Source organism: Tupaia chinensis, unplaced genomic scaffold (genome assembly GCF_000334495.1).
Source record: "Tupaia chinensis unplaced genomic scaffold, TupChi_1.0 Scaffold000093_1, whole genome shotgun sequence".
Taxonomy (NCBI): Eukaryota; Metazoa; Chordata; class Mammalia; order Scandentia; family Tupaiidae; genus Tupaia; species Tupaia belangeri.
The window spans coordinates 8677517-8693253 of NW_006159555.1; the positions used below are offsets into that span (position 1 = coordinate 8677517).

Sequence of the window (15737 nt, forward strand, 5' to 3'; positions counted from 1 at the left end):
CACTCCAAAAATGCCATTTTAGAGTCAACGCCTCTTCAAACCACTCAGGCAGAAATAACAGGTTCCCTAGAAGACTTAGCTGAAGATGGATATTATCATGTGGAAGTTTATAATGAGGAGTCCCTACCACCAGTACTTCTGAGATAGTGAGTAAAGGAGGCTTGGATTAAGGGAAAAGGTGAATTGTGTTACAGCAGAATTGAAGCCTCAGTAAAGACCAGAAGTATCAACGGAGGTGGAATGACGTGTTAATGGTTTCTCTATCTGAAGTTACACAAGCCAAGACCTCTGTAACTCCATACTGACCATTCATTCGATGCAATCCGAATGGAGATAATAAGTACACCTTGGAAGAAACAGCTTCTTGAAGCCAAGTTCAACTGTTGGAAAGAGGTTTAACTGTAAACTATCACTAGATAATAGTCCAGCAACTGAGAAATGTATGTCTGGATCCTGAAAAAGTAAATATAGCAGGTGTGCCATAGCCTTGCCTACTATCTTCTATCTACATCTAATCCTCTTGCTGTTTCTCACACTGCTCTGTTTTCTTTGTAGCACTTATCAAACCTCCATCATAATTTGTGTATACACTTGTTTAATATTTCTCTATTATTTTCCTGCTAGAATCAAAATTCCATGATTGCTGGGACAAGTATAATTATATTTATAGTCAGCGTTTCACACAAAATCTAACACTGACTATGTGTACACATTTGTTTTAAATGAATGAAGATTGTGATAAAATCTCCCCCTTAGTGTGTGTCCATGTGCCTGTGTGTTCTCTCCTAAGTTTACTGTTATAAATTCCGTTGCCCGTTGCCTGGTTATGTCAATGTTGCCAGCTAAAAATGGACTGAAACATTAATGTATATCAGTCTATTCATTAATGGATTTTTCTTGTTTTAGATGAAAAATCAAATGACAGTGGTTCAAATCTTAGCTCCAGAGTTTATTACCTACATGACAATGTGACCTTGAATAATATCACTCCAAAACTCATTCTATCATCTGTAAGCAGTGGATAGTTGCATTAGTTGGCCTCAAGGCTAGCCTTAGGGTTCTCAACAGAGTCACAGAGTATGATCAAAGGATAGCAGCTGTCATTGCCACAAGGCTTTAAGGAACAAGTGGCAGGTAAGCCAGGCATTTGCCTTTTCTATTTTAAACTTAACATTAACCATCATCTATTTATTCATCCATTTTTATGGATAACTAAATTTAACTCACAATGAAGATTTCTGCAAAAACCAAGTAAAATATTATAAATAACCGAAATCAATACACTTATATGAACTCCTGATTTATAATCTAGTCTCATAGTATAGTTCCCGAAGATCATGTCATTCATTGCTCTTAATTTACATATGAGAATACTGAGAACTCAGAAGATTAGTTTTCCTGTGGGAATGCATTTATTTAGTAGCAAATTCAACTTTGTAGCACTTATCAAACCTCCATCATAATTTGTGTATACACTTGTTTAATATTTCTCTATTATTTTCCTGCTAGAATCAAAATTCCATGATTGCTGGGACAAGTATAATTATATTTATCATGCTGTAGTCAGCGTTTCACACAAAATCTAACACTGACTATGTGTACACATTTGTTTTAAATGAATGAAGATTGTGATAAAATCTCCCCCTTAGTGTGTGTCCATGTGCCTGTGTGTTCTCTCCTAAGTTTACTGTTATAAATTCCGTTGCCCGTTGCCTGGTTATGTCAATGTTGCCAGCTAAAAATGGACTGAAACATTAATGTATATCAGTCTATTCATTAATGGATTTTTCTTGTTTTAGATGAAAAATCAAATGACAGTGGTTCAAATCTTAGCTCCAGAGTTTATTACCTACATGACAATGTGACCTTGAATAATATCACTCCAAAACTCATTCTATCATCTGTAAGCAGTGGATAGTTGCATTAGTTGGCCTCAAGGCTAGCCTTAGGGTTCTCAACAGAGTCACAGAGTATGATCAAAGGATAGCAGCTGTCATTGCCACAAGGCTTTAAGGAACAAGTGGCAGGTAAGCCAGGCATTTGCCTTTTCTATTTTAAACTTAACATTAACCATCATCTATTTATTCATCCATTTTTATGGATAACTAAATTTAACTCACAATGAAGATTTCTGCAAAAACCAAGTAAAATATTATAAATAACCGAAATCAATACACTTATATGAACTCCTGATTTATAATCTAGTCTCATAGTATAGTTCCCGAAGATCATGTCATTCATTGCTCTTAATTTACATATGAGAATACTGAGAACTCAGAAGATTAGTTTTCCTGTGGGAATGCATTTATTTAGTAGCAAATTCAAACTAGAAATCTTGACCTTATCCAGAAATAAATCTAACAACATCCAGGCTATTGATTTTTGACAAACTTCCCAAGACAATTCAGTAGAGAAAAGACAGAATTTAAATAACTGGTGCTGAGAAACCTGCAGAAAAATGAAAGTAGACTCCTCTTCACCATTTACAGAAATTAACTCAATATGAATTAAAGATTTAAATGTAAAGCCTAAAACTATACAACTACATGTGGAAACCCAGGGAAAACACTTCAAGGCATTGGAATAGGAACGATTTCTTAAATAAGATCCCTAAAGCATAAGCAAAAACATCAGAAATAAACAAGTGAGATTTTATCAAGTTAGAAAAGCTTCTATATAGCAAAGAAAACACTAAATAAAGAGACAACCCACAGAATGCAAAAAACAAATTGTCACCTATATGTCAGATAAGAGTCTGATAACCAGAATATCTAAGAAACTCAAACAGTTGGGTCAGCAGCTGACATGACACCAAGTGGTTAAGGTGCTGAACTCCCATATGAACGACCATAGTTGGTGTCCCAGACCTGGTGGCACACTTTCTCACTTTCCCTCTCTGTCTCTCTCTGGTCAAATTTAAGAAATAATAATAATGATGATGAATTAAATTAAATAAAATCATTCTTTATTTAAAAAAGAAACTCAAAGAGCTAGGCAAAAAATAAACTATCAATCCAACAAAAAATAAATTAAAAAGAATGGGCAAGGGATATGAACAGACAACTCTCAAAAGAAGACATTCAAATGGCTAAGAAACATAGGGAAAAAAATGTTCAACAACTTTTATTATAAGAGAAATGCAAATCAAAACCACAAAGAGGTAGCACATTACTCCAGTCAGAATGACTGTGAGAAAAAAACAAACAAACAAAAAAAAAAAAAACAAAGTTAAAGAATAAGCGCTAACAAAGATGAAAAGAAAAAGGAAGCTCATGAACTACTGGTGTTAGTGTAAATTAGTACAACCACTCTGGAAAACAATAGAGAGTTCCCTCAAAAATTAAAAAATGTAATTACCATATGACTGAGTAACTCTGCTCTTGGTATTTACTCAAGTGACAGAAAATTGCCCTGTCAGAGATACATTCGCACATACATGTTTATAGAAGCATTAGTTCTCAATTACTGAGGCATGGAATCAATGTAAGTTCCCAACAAGTGATGAATAGATAAAGAAAATATAGCACATATACACAACAGAATAACACTCAGTTGTAAAGAATAATATCTTCTCATTTGACACAAAGTAGATTAGAATAGATAATGCTATGTGAAATAAGGCAAACTACCAAAGAAAAATACCATATATCCCCACTTACATGTACTGAATATATGCACTTGGGCAGAACTTGAAGGACACATGGCATATAGGTAGATAGAATAATGGTAGATACTGGAAACTACACTGAGAGTGTGATTAAATCAGGAGAAAATTATTAACAAGCTCAAGAATTTATATAAACAAGTGGAATCAGTATTGCAACAGTGTATCAGAGTAGAACAAAAAAACTGTAATTGATAATTCAATATATCCACACCCTAAAAAGCAGTGGAATTACTACCAAATGCACACAACAGAATGTAATATTCAGTGTTCACACACACACACACACACACACACACACACACACACACATATACATATATAATGCTTTGAAAAGCCATGTGGAACCCACTAAGAAGTGCAGCAATTATGTTTGAATAAGAAATAATAATAAAAAATCAAAATAATAATAATTACTATTATTAGTCTAATAATCTAGCCAGAGAGCCTCAACTATCTTATGATCTACAGTTATTTCCATTATTTTACTAACTATGGCTTTATGGAATCTCTGTCTTAATTTTTGGCCTCTTTTTATTTTTTTCAACAGAGTAATGTAAAAAAATTTAAGTATTGTATGCAATACTTAAAAAAACTCACAGTTAACCAATCAACCCACGTTTTCTACAGAGTAAAAAAAAGCAAACACTGTGAAAAGTGAAAGTTATCTTGTGATACTTTAATTAGAAGTTCAAGAATCTTGTCCTTTTTTCTCCTGCTTTTTTGTTTTTAAGTAACCCTCGCATTAAAACATACATAAATCTTATTTTAAATGCAGTTCTTGACTTAAATGTCTAGAAAAAATGTCTACATTATTAATCCATATGAAAGGTTTATGACTCCTCCATGTAGAAAAAAAATACATTACATACACTTTTTAAGGTGTGGAATATGAAAGCTTCTTTGAATAACTAGTACTCCAAAAATAATTAAAAAGGAAAATGAGCTGTTATAAATTTTCAAATAAAAAAGAGCAAAAAACTATCAATTAACAGCATCTCTTCATGTAGACTATGTCTCCTGAACTTGATTAATTAAAGAACTGGGTTCCTAACTCTATTTGATCCAATGCTGTCTTAATATGAGAAAACAATTATGTTTTTAATGAGATGAGGAGATAACCCTCAGGGGAGTTCAATCAGTGTAACATCCAACCTGTCAGATAGTTTCATTGACTTTAGGATATAGAAAAATTCAAACAGAGAAAACAGAATTAATTGTGATACCTGGCTCAAGAAGATAATAGTGTATGAAACAAGGGGCCAAAATAAAGCTACGTCATCTTATGTACATATGAACACTTGTTTTCAAGTGTTAAACTTCCAAAAGTGTGTTGGATTGATGGAGTTTTCTGCTGACATTTGTATCAGACCATTATTTTGTTCCATGCTAATAGAATTTGTTCTCTCCCTGCACCGTGCATGCCTTGGGACAAGTGAATGTGTATGCATGCATGGGCATGTGCAGGACAAAGGCGCATAAACCTAGCTTTACATTCTCTACTTCAGTAGTGCACCATTTCTATTGATATGATACTAATTGCATAAACCTGATACACCAAAGGTCCGTTCTTTTTTCCCATGGTCACTACCTAGAACCACCATCAAAGGCATTATCCTCTACATTTATTTTTGATAGCCAGTTTTACTGTTTTCATCCATTTTGTATTGTAAAAATATAACTTTTTAATTATTTTAAGTGTACAATTTTTACTACTATTAAGAATATCCAAACTGATATTCAGGATCAGAATTGTTCATGATCTTGTTTCCAGCAGGTGGCATGGTGGTTAAGGGCACTGGACTCCAACATGGCTGACCGCAGTTTGAGTCCCAGACATGACGGCTTATTTTCTCACTTTCCCTTCCTCTCTCTCTCTCTTTCACTCTGTCCCTATATGGTAAAATTAAAATAAATAAATAAATTTAAATAAAATAATTCTTTAAAAAAAAATGGGCCTGGCAGTGATTAAGGACACTGGGCTCCCACATGACCGACTGCCATTTGAGTCACAGACCTGGCATCTTTCTGTCTCACCTTCTCTCTCTCTCTCTCTCTCTCTCTCTCTCTCTCTCTCTCTCTCTCTCTCTCTCGCCCTCTCTGGTCTGATTTAAATAAATAAATAAATAAATGTTTTAAAAAAGAATTGTTCATGGCAACAATACATGTAAATGGTGATTTGGGTTGTCTTTACATTTTCTTTAAGAATATGAAAACTATAGGGCATGATGATTAAGGCACTAGATTCCTACATGGATGACCATGGGTTCAAGTCCCAGACCCAGTGGCTTGAAAATCACAACAGACCTGTTTGAGTGTGTGCCCCAAATTGCAGAAGGAGAGTGGAGGAAAAGGGATTAGGATTTGGTCATTTGCCCTGGGTGGTGATTTCTCACTTTCTCTCTCACTGTCTCTGTATATCTCAGGAGAGTCCACACACCCTATGGCAAAAAAAAAAAGGAAGGAAGGAAGGAAGGAAGGAAGGAAGGAAGGAAGGAAGGAAAGACTATTACAAATACGAGAGATCTTCAAAAAGTTTATGCATATTATAATAAAAATTATAAGGGCCTGCAAGTGGTATAGGGATTAAGGCATTAGACTCCCACACAAATGACCATGGTTCACATCCTGAACCTGTTGACTTGAAAATCATGTCAGGTACGTGTGCATATATGCTCAAAATCCCAGGAGAAGAACGGAGGAGAAGGGATTGTGGTGTGGCCATCCTCCCGGAGTATGATTTCTCAATGTCCCTCTCATGGTCTCTGTCTCTTCAGGAAAGCCCACAAGCCTTATGAAAAAAATGAAAAGAAAAAAAAAAGGAAAGAAACAAAATAATATGAAAAATATGAGAGATCTAGAAAGAGTTTACGAAAATTGCATAGTATAAATATGTATATATATGGGCCAGGAGGTGGTGTAGTGGTATGGACTCTCACATGGACGACCATGGTTCAAATTCCAGATTTATCAGTTTGAAAATCATGCCAGGCAAGTGTGCATGTTTGCCCAAAATTTCATCTCTCTCCAGTGAGCACATATGCCTTATGGCAAAAAGCTGAACCAAAAAAACAAATAAATAAGAAAAACTATGCATGATTTCAAAAATTTTGCATAAAATAAACTTGTACTTTATTTTAATTTTTCATGAACTTTAAAGTTCACTTGTATAAAATAGTGAATTTGTTTCTGATACATTTAATTTGTCCTGAAGAAAGTGAAAATAAAAATGAAAAGATGGTTCATGAATCTAATTGACATAAAAATTTCAATTATTTATTAAACATATATTGAAGTTGAAAATGAACATTTAGAAGAAGAAAAAGACCATCAGTGATTATATTGGCACATAGATCAATACAAAAAAATGTATAACCCAGAAATTAATTCATATATATATATATATGAATTTTATATATATATGAATTATATATATGAATTTTATATATATATATATATATATAGTCACCTGATTTTCAATAAAGATATCAAGAATATCATTTGAAGAAAGACAGTATCTTTCATAAATGGTGCAGAGACAACTGGATATTCATATACAGGAGAATGAAACTAGATTCCTCTCATGCAAAAATGAACTCAAAGTAGATAAAAGACATAACACCTGAAATTATGAAATTACTAGAAGAAAACAAAAAATGCTTTATAATATTGATCTAGGCAAAGAGTTTCTAATAAAATCACAAAATCACAGACAACAAAAGAAAAATTAGGCAAATAGGATTACATGAAACTAAAAAGCTTCCACACAGCAAAAGAAATAATCAGCTGAGTGAAGAGACAATCTGCATAATGGGAGAAAATATTTATATTTGCAAACTATACAACAGTTAAGGGATTAATAACCAGAATATACAATAAACTCAAGCAACTCAACAGCAAAAAAAAATAGTAATCCAATTAAAACACAGGCAAATGAACTGAATAAACAGTTCACAAATGAAGACATTTGAATGAACAAGGATATGAAAAAAATGCTCAACATCACTAATCATCAGAAAACTGCAGGTCTAAATTGCAAAGAGATGTACATCACCCAAGTTAAAATGACTACTATCAAAATGACAATAACAAATGTTAGTGAGGATACAGATAAAGGAGAATATTTGCACATGATTGGTGAGAATATAAATTATTATAGAAAACAGTATGAAGGTTCCACAAAAAAAAAACTAAAAATAGAACTGCTGTATGATCCAGCAATCTCACTACCAGGCATATTTCCCAAAGCAAGAAAATCAGTATATTGTAAAGCTATCAAGCCCTAATGTATATTTCAACTATTCACAATAGTCAAGATATGGAATCAATTATGTGTACACCAACAAATGAATAAAGAAAATATGCAATATATGTGCACATTTTCTTCTGTGTGTATATATATATATATATATATATATATATATATATATATATATATATATATATATATATATATATATATATATATATATATATATATATATATATATGTGTGTGTGTGTGTACAAACAGCACACAAAAGACATACAAATGAGCAATAAGCATATAAAAATTCTTAACATTATATATTTGTACATGTGTATAAACATACATACACACACACAAACACACACACATACACAAAATGGTTGAATACTTCTCAACCATCTAAAAGAATGGAATCATTTCATCTGATGTTACATGGGCAAACCTAAAAGATAATAAATTAAGTGAAATAATACAACAGGTTGAGAAAGAGAAGTGCGACAAGCTCTCACTCGTTTGTGGCAATTGAAAAGGATAACCTCAAAGTATTAGGTAATAGAAAAGTAACTATTAGAGGCTAGAAAGAGTAGGGAGAGGAGAGGATAGAGAGATGTGGGTTAGCAGAAACTAAATGAAATAGATAAGAGGAACAATTTCTAGTGTTATAAAGTATAAAATGTGACTATGGTTAAGCTATATCTCAGAGTAGACAAAAAATGGTTTTGAATGTTCCCAACACAAAATAATAACAAATAGTTGAAATGATGGTTACACTAATCACTGAGATTTAATCATTTGCATTGTATATTTATACTGAAAAAGCATATTGCACCCCATAAATATGTGGAATTACTAGGTCAATTACAAAAAAATTTTTTTTCCTCATTTTTGACCTCACTCTTGTTAGTGTTCTTAAATCCTTTCCAAATTCTTTCCCTCCCCACACTTTCTCCAAGGTGGAGCTATTAATAATTGGTATGCTCTGTTCTTAATTACTGTAGAAACTGTTTTCATGTCTGTTTTTCCATAATGCCAGCCCACTAGACAAAGGCATGTGTTTGCCATTTGTACAAGGCAGCTTTGGCTGAGCCCTTTCGTCTACCTGATTGCATTCATGAGCTGCCCTTAATCTTGTGGTTAAAATGAGGCAAATAGGCTTCTGCTCTGCTTGTCTCCTCTCACTTTCATACTTGCTTTTTTTCCTCATTTGTCCTAGTTAAACCAGTTAAAGCAGGTGTCATTATTCACAATTGCTAAGACATGGAAGCAACCCAAATGCCCAGTAACAAAGAATGGATTGAAAAAGTGTGGCACATACACACTATGACATATTACTCATCCATTAAAAAAATGAGATCCTGGCATTTGATAGAAAGTGGACAAATATGGAAGATTTACTGCTGAGTGAAGCAGGCCAGGCTATGAAAGAGAGACATTGTACATCCCACTTAATGTATGCTGAATGTCCTCATTCTAAGGCATAAACTGAAAGATTGGAAGACACAAAGGCATGGAGAACAATTGCAGATGCTCGACACAGTGCTGGAGGAGGGTGGGAAATAGGGGAACATAAGAGAAAGGGAATCAAGGGGAGAAAGAATGAAGCAGGATTAGTAGATAGCTTAGCGGTTACATTGCGGGACTCCCACATGGCCAACCATGGTTTGAGTCCCAGGCCTGATGGCTGGAAAATCATGCCGGGCATGTGTGCATGCATTACTAAGATCTCAGGAGGAGAATATAAGAGAAGGAATTGCAGTGTGGCCATCCCCCTGGAGGGTGATTTCTCATTTTCCTTTCACTGTCTGTCTCTCCAGCAAGCAAAAACCTCTGAAAAAAAAAGAAAGATGCAAAACACTTAAGGGACACAAAAATAGAAAATTATCCGTTAATGAAAATGCATATTATAATACTTTTAACTGGACAAATATATAGTGTATTCATGCTGGGAAATTCATTTTATAAGCTATAATGATATACAGTATTGAATAAATAAAATTTTTTAATTTAGGGGAAAAAAAGAGTGTCTTTCTTCCACCTACATAACAGATTTTTTCCTCCAAGCAATGTTACCTCAACTGTTTGATCAATTCTGGTAGCCTTTTTCAAACCCTCCACTGAAATGGTCCTTTAAATTTGTTCCCACCAACAGTTTATGATAGTGTGTGTTTCCCTAGATTCTACTAGAAAAATCTATTTTCAAACTTTTTTAAATTTCTGACAATCTGTAAGTAAATTTTGGTTTAAATGTTTGATATAAATTTGAACTAAACTTTATCTTGGATATAATAAACAAGCAGAATTATGTTTTCATATCTTTTTATGTGTATTGGTTATATTTACTCAAAATTATTTCTTGTCTTTTGCCCATTTTTCTATTAAATTATTTGCATTTCTTTTTCTATGATTTTTATAAGCTTGTCATAAGTAAATGTTTGAAATTGGAACTTTGTTTCTTTAGGAAAAATAATACCTTTATGACATATTTTATTAGTTTTTATCCTGGAATTGGGAAGTGCCTCTTTAAAAAGTAGGCATTTTTTTAAGAAGTTTTTGCTATAGTGCACTCACCAGAAAGACAGAGAGAGGCAGAAAGAGAGAAATCACCCCCCAGGAGAAATAGCCATGCTGCAATCCCTTCTCCTCCATTCTCCTCATGGGCACGCATGTACATGAGCCCGGCGTGAGTCTAAGTCACCAAGCCCGGGATTCTAACTACGGTCAACTACATGGGAGTCCGGCCACATAGCCATTACACCAACTGCTGGTCCCAAAATAGTAGACATTTCTTTACTAAAATAGTTTTTCCTAATATATATTTAAATACCTCTGGCTCTACTATTTTTATACTGATTTCTTTTTAACCTCAGGGACATCAACATTTTTATAATGGGTTTTCTTTGTCTCCATAATTATTATTTTATCTTTATATCTAATATCAATTGTGCTTACTTACACTTTGTGCTTTCCCTTTCTGAATTCCATGTGGTTATTTCCAGATGTTCGTTCCTTTGAGAGTAATTTAATGTTCAACTATTTCTATTCTGTTCCTTACTCTTTGTGAGCTGTAGTCCTATATTGTTTCCTTCATTTTTCAATCTCCATTTTTACCTAACTCTACATGTACATCCGTGCACACACAAACACAAAAAAAATTCAGGTAATTCTTCTTTAATTTAATTCATATTCTCATTCAGTTTAATAATAGAAAGTAGGCCCCAGAGATTTTCTTTCTTGTTTGATTATTTTGTTTTGGTTTAGTATTCTTCTTGAGGGATGGAGCTAATGCCTTCTAAAATTGTACATTTTTCTGTCTTTGGCTTACCTTGTATCATTTTTAAGTCAGATTTTTTTATGATATATTCACGAAGTTTTCATGGTCCTTCTATTTTTTTTCCTTTGCCGATTCAAATACAATTTTATCAGAGATCTAAAAAAATCAAATCTCAGATGGTTAATTGTGAATCAGTATAATGATAAAACAAAAATTTACTTGTGATGCATACATTCACTATGAACTCTTGAAAAAAAATACAAAATAAAAATCTACACTCCTTGCAACCAGCAGTTAGAGTAATTGCTATGTCGCTGGACTCCCACGTAGTCGACCACGGTTCGCGTCCCGGACCCGGTGGCTTAGAACTCAGGCCGGGCGCGTGTGCGTGCGTGCCCAAGATCCCAAGAGGAGAATGGAGGAGAAGGGATTGTGGCGTGACCATCTCCCCTGGGGGGTGGTTTCTCGCTTTCTGTCTCTATGTTTCTGTCTGTCTGATGAGCGAACGAGCCTTATAGCAAAAAACCCCTCAAAAAAAAAAAAAAAAAATCTACACTCCTGACATCAAGATTAAAAGCTAGCATGTGTTTTAATATTCAGTTTGGATTCCTGAAACATTCCAGTGTTTAGAGAAATGTAAATAAAACAGCTATATTAATCCTGTTAATGACCAAATGTGTTGCTTCCAGTTTGCAAAACTAAAATTTTTCTTGACGTTTATTAGGAGCATATGGATGATCAGAGTTTGGTCATTAATCATGGACTTTTTTCCCTCTCAACTCAGCATCATGGTGATAAGCTGTCAAGTTTACATATTTCTTGGTATAAACTCTTTATATTCATAGGTCATGGGGATTAAGAGGTGGAGAAAGTGAACCATAGCTGAACTGATGCTTAGAGAATACAACTGGTCACCTTTGGAAACTATAATTTATGTTGTCTTCTAGAGCAGTACAGTTAGTGTATTATCTTTCTGATTAAGTGTTGGTACTTATTTTACTAAGCACTCTTTTTGCTATGGTTAGATAATAAGGAAATGTAAAACACTTTAAGATTTGTAACTTGTTCTTTTTTCTATTATGGCTAACACATGAAGATGTTATGAAGAAATAATCATTGTGTCTGCTATTTTTTTCTATAGTCATCAATAATATTTTGGCTGAATAACAATCTATCCAGCTCCATATCTGAGTTTAAAAAATAAAAGGTTATTTCCTCTTTCACTTGATTGTTGGCTGTTGTAATCTTACTCTGTAATCTTACTCTAATTATAAAATCTCTCTCTCTCTCTCTCTCTCTCTCCTTTCTCTCTTTCTCTCTCACTCCTAGCTTTTAGAAGATACTTAGTTGTAACAATTAAGCAAATCAATTTTCTTTTTATTTTGTTCTTTTGGGGATTTTTTAAAGGTTTTTGTCATAGGCCTCTTGCAGGGAAGAGATAGAAGACAGATAGTGAGAGAAAAAGTGAGAAATCACCCCCCAGCTATACATAATAACCCCTTCTCACCACTCTCCTCTCAGAATTTTGGGCATATAAACAGAAACCCAGCATGATTTTTAAGCCACTGGATCTGGAATTTGAACCATGGTCAACCACGTGGAAGTGCAGTGACTTAACCATCACCTACTGACCCCAAGTAAATCAATCCTTCAATTGCAAGGATAGGAATTAAGTTCTGAAACTAAAACCTAACCTCTCTCTTACCTTTTCAAAGCTTTATTCATAATATGCATTTTCCATTAACTTCTTGAAGACCCCTTTTATTTCTATTCTTAAAAGTTTGGTTAAATCGATCTGTCCATCCAGGTCCTGTCCTGCAGTGTCGGTCGGACCCATAAGCTCTTGCACCCTCCTCAGCCAAGGCACTCGCTGGTGCTCCTTGCTCAGCCATGTCTCGGTACTTCTCCCTGGCCTCCTGCAACGTGGTCAGCTTCGACCTGTACCACACTCTGTGTCGCTACAACCTGTCTGACAGCGCCCCACTCATTTACAATAGCTTTGCTCAATTCCTAGTCAAGGAAAAAGGGTATGATCAGGAATTGCTCAATGTGACTCCAAAGGATTGGGATTTCTGTTGCAGGGGTTTGGCATTGGATCTGGAAGATGGGAAATGTGTTAAACTTGCAGATAATGGCACTGTACCAAGATGATGACTCCAGAGGTGCTGGCAGAGGCGTTTGGCCAGAAGGAGTGGAAGTACTTTGTGTCTGACTCGGGAACGGCTTACCACTCAGGAAAGTATTATTTTTATGATAACTACTTTGACCTACCAGGAGCACTTCTATGTGCAAAAGTGGTGGATTCCTTAACAAAGCAGAATAATGGTCAAAAAACATTTGATTTTTGGAAGGATATAGTTGCTGGTATACAATACAATTATAAAACGTCAGCTTTTAAGGAAAATTGTGGAATATATTTTCCAGAAATAAAAAGAAATCCAGGAAGATATTTAGACAGTTGTCCAGAATCTGTAAAAAATTGGCTTCATTGGCTCAAGAATGCTGGGAAAATCCTTCTCTTCATTACCAATTCTCACAGTGATTACTGTAGACTTCTCAGTGAATACATCCTTGGGAACGATTTTGCAGATCTTTTTGACATTGTCATAACAAATGCATTGAAGCCTGGTTTCTTCTCCCATTTACCAAATCAGAGACCTTGGATAAACCCGGCTGGTACTCCCAGGGGAATGCTATCCAGCTTTATGACCTTCTGAAGAAAATGACTGGCAAACCTGAACCCAAGGTTGTTTACTTTGGAGACAGCATGCATTCAGACATTTTCCCAGTTCATCAATACAGTAACTGGGAGACAGTCCTCATTCTAGAGGAGCTGAGAGGAGACAAAACCGGGCAGTCTGAGGAGTCAGAGCCTCTAGAGAAGAAAGGAAAATATGAGGGACCAAAGGCAAAGCCTCTAAATACCTTGTCTAAAAAATGGGGCTCTTTTTTTATTGATTCTATTTCGGGACAGAAAAATACAGACTCCTCTTTGGTTTATACGTGGTCCTGTAAGAGAGTCAGTACTTACAGCACTATTGCAATTCCAAGTCTTGAAGTAATCACAGAATTACCCCTGGACTACAAATTTACAAGATTTTCTTCAAATAAATAAAAACAAGTGGCTATTATCCAAATCCTTCATTGGTCTTAGTGAGTGATGAGACACTGACAACCAAATAAATTATCTTTACTGAGAAATGAAGAACCATATATGCAACGAATATACTTTAAAAAAAAAAGTTAATTTTCCCCAAAAAACACTGTAAAATGCTGTATAAGCTTTTTAATGAAACTTCATCAAGAAATTGATATTGATCTATGGTCTCTTTTCTGTATAAATCATCTTGATGTTTAACAGCTCTCATTATATTAAAACCTCAATATTTTAGAAATGGAAATAACCTTATTGATATTTTTCCATACAAATAGTTTCAAGACTAAAATTTACCTGGGGGAGACACACACACACAAACACACATACACATATATCTACACATGCCTACTCCAATGGATCTCTAAATGTGGTCCCCAGTGAAATAGTGTAATACCACCTAAGAACTTGGATAATACAAATTTACGTCCCCACCAAAATCTACCAAATCAGAAACTCTGGAAGTGGAGCACAGCAATCTGTATTTGAACAAGCTCTCTAGGTGATCTGATTTACACTAGAGTTTGAAAATCACTGACTAGACTGTGTCCTCTAGAGATTGGTTATAGTGGTCAGAGTGGGTATATTGGGTTGTTGGAAAAGTCACGATGCATTTTTGCATAGAAAAAATACATAATGATGTTTTCGACAAACCAATAGTTGAGCATTGACATCTTTGCATACCCCAAGGAAGTACAGCCAGAATTGAGAACCACTGATCTGTGCCAGTTCCTTCCATTTATAGCCCAAAACATCAAGTCCAGAAAGATTATTTCCCAAACTATTAAGTTTTAAGCTATTTCTGTGTTTTCCAAAACAAGGAAAATAGAGACATGCTTTCTGAGATTATAAAGCCAGTATGGTACAAAGATAGTACTAGAAGTCAGTTGTCTTAATCTCCATCAATTTAATGTTAAAGGCTATTTCATTTTTACTAATTTTAAAAAGATACCTTCACAATGGACACAAAATAATGTTTTTTATACTGAAAAAAAGAAAAAGAAAAAACCTTAAATGTCCAGCCTTCCAAAGCTCAACCCTACCCAATAAAATTTTATTCTTTAGTAGTCATTTCTCTCATTAGGGGGAGATTTAATTTAAAGTTATTAAATTTAATTTGAGTTAAATTTTTCTCCTTGGGAAATAGGGTGATAATGAAGAAAAAGACAAGCCAGAAAAACTGCCATAAGGGTTCTTACATGTATTTTAATTTCCATGCAGGATTATTGTGTTTTATGTGTAATATACAATCATATTAGCAGCTCTTTGTTGCAGTTTGGCGACGGGTAGTCTTACAATATAATTTCCTGACCACTCTGTATGCTGTAATTTCACTCTATCCATCATGGACAACATTATTTTACTTGGATTGTAGCTAAGAATTTAATGTATTGATGCAT

General features: G+C 34.4%; 1 pseudogene; it reads left to right on the plus strand.

Annotated features, from left to right (window-relative positions):
- The first annotated feature begins 13073 nt into the window (after positions 1–13073).
- On the plus strand, positions 13074–14366 carry LOC102471195 (5'-nucleotidase domain-containing protein 1 pseudogene; annotated as a pseudogene).
- The last annotated feature ends 1371 nt before the right edge of the window (positions 14367–15737 follow it).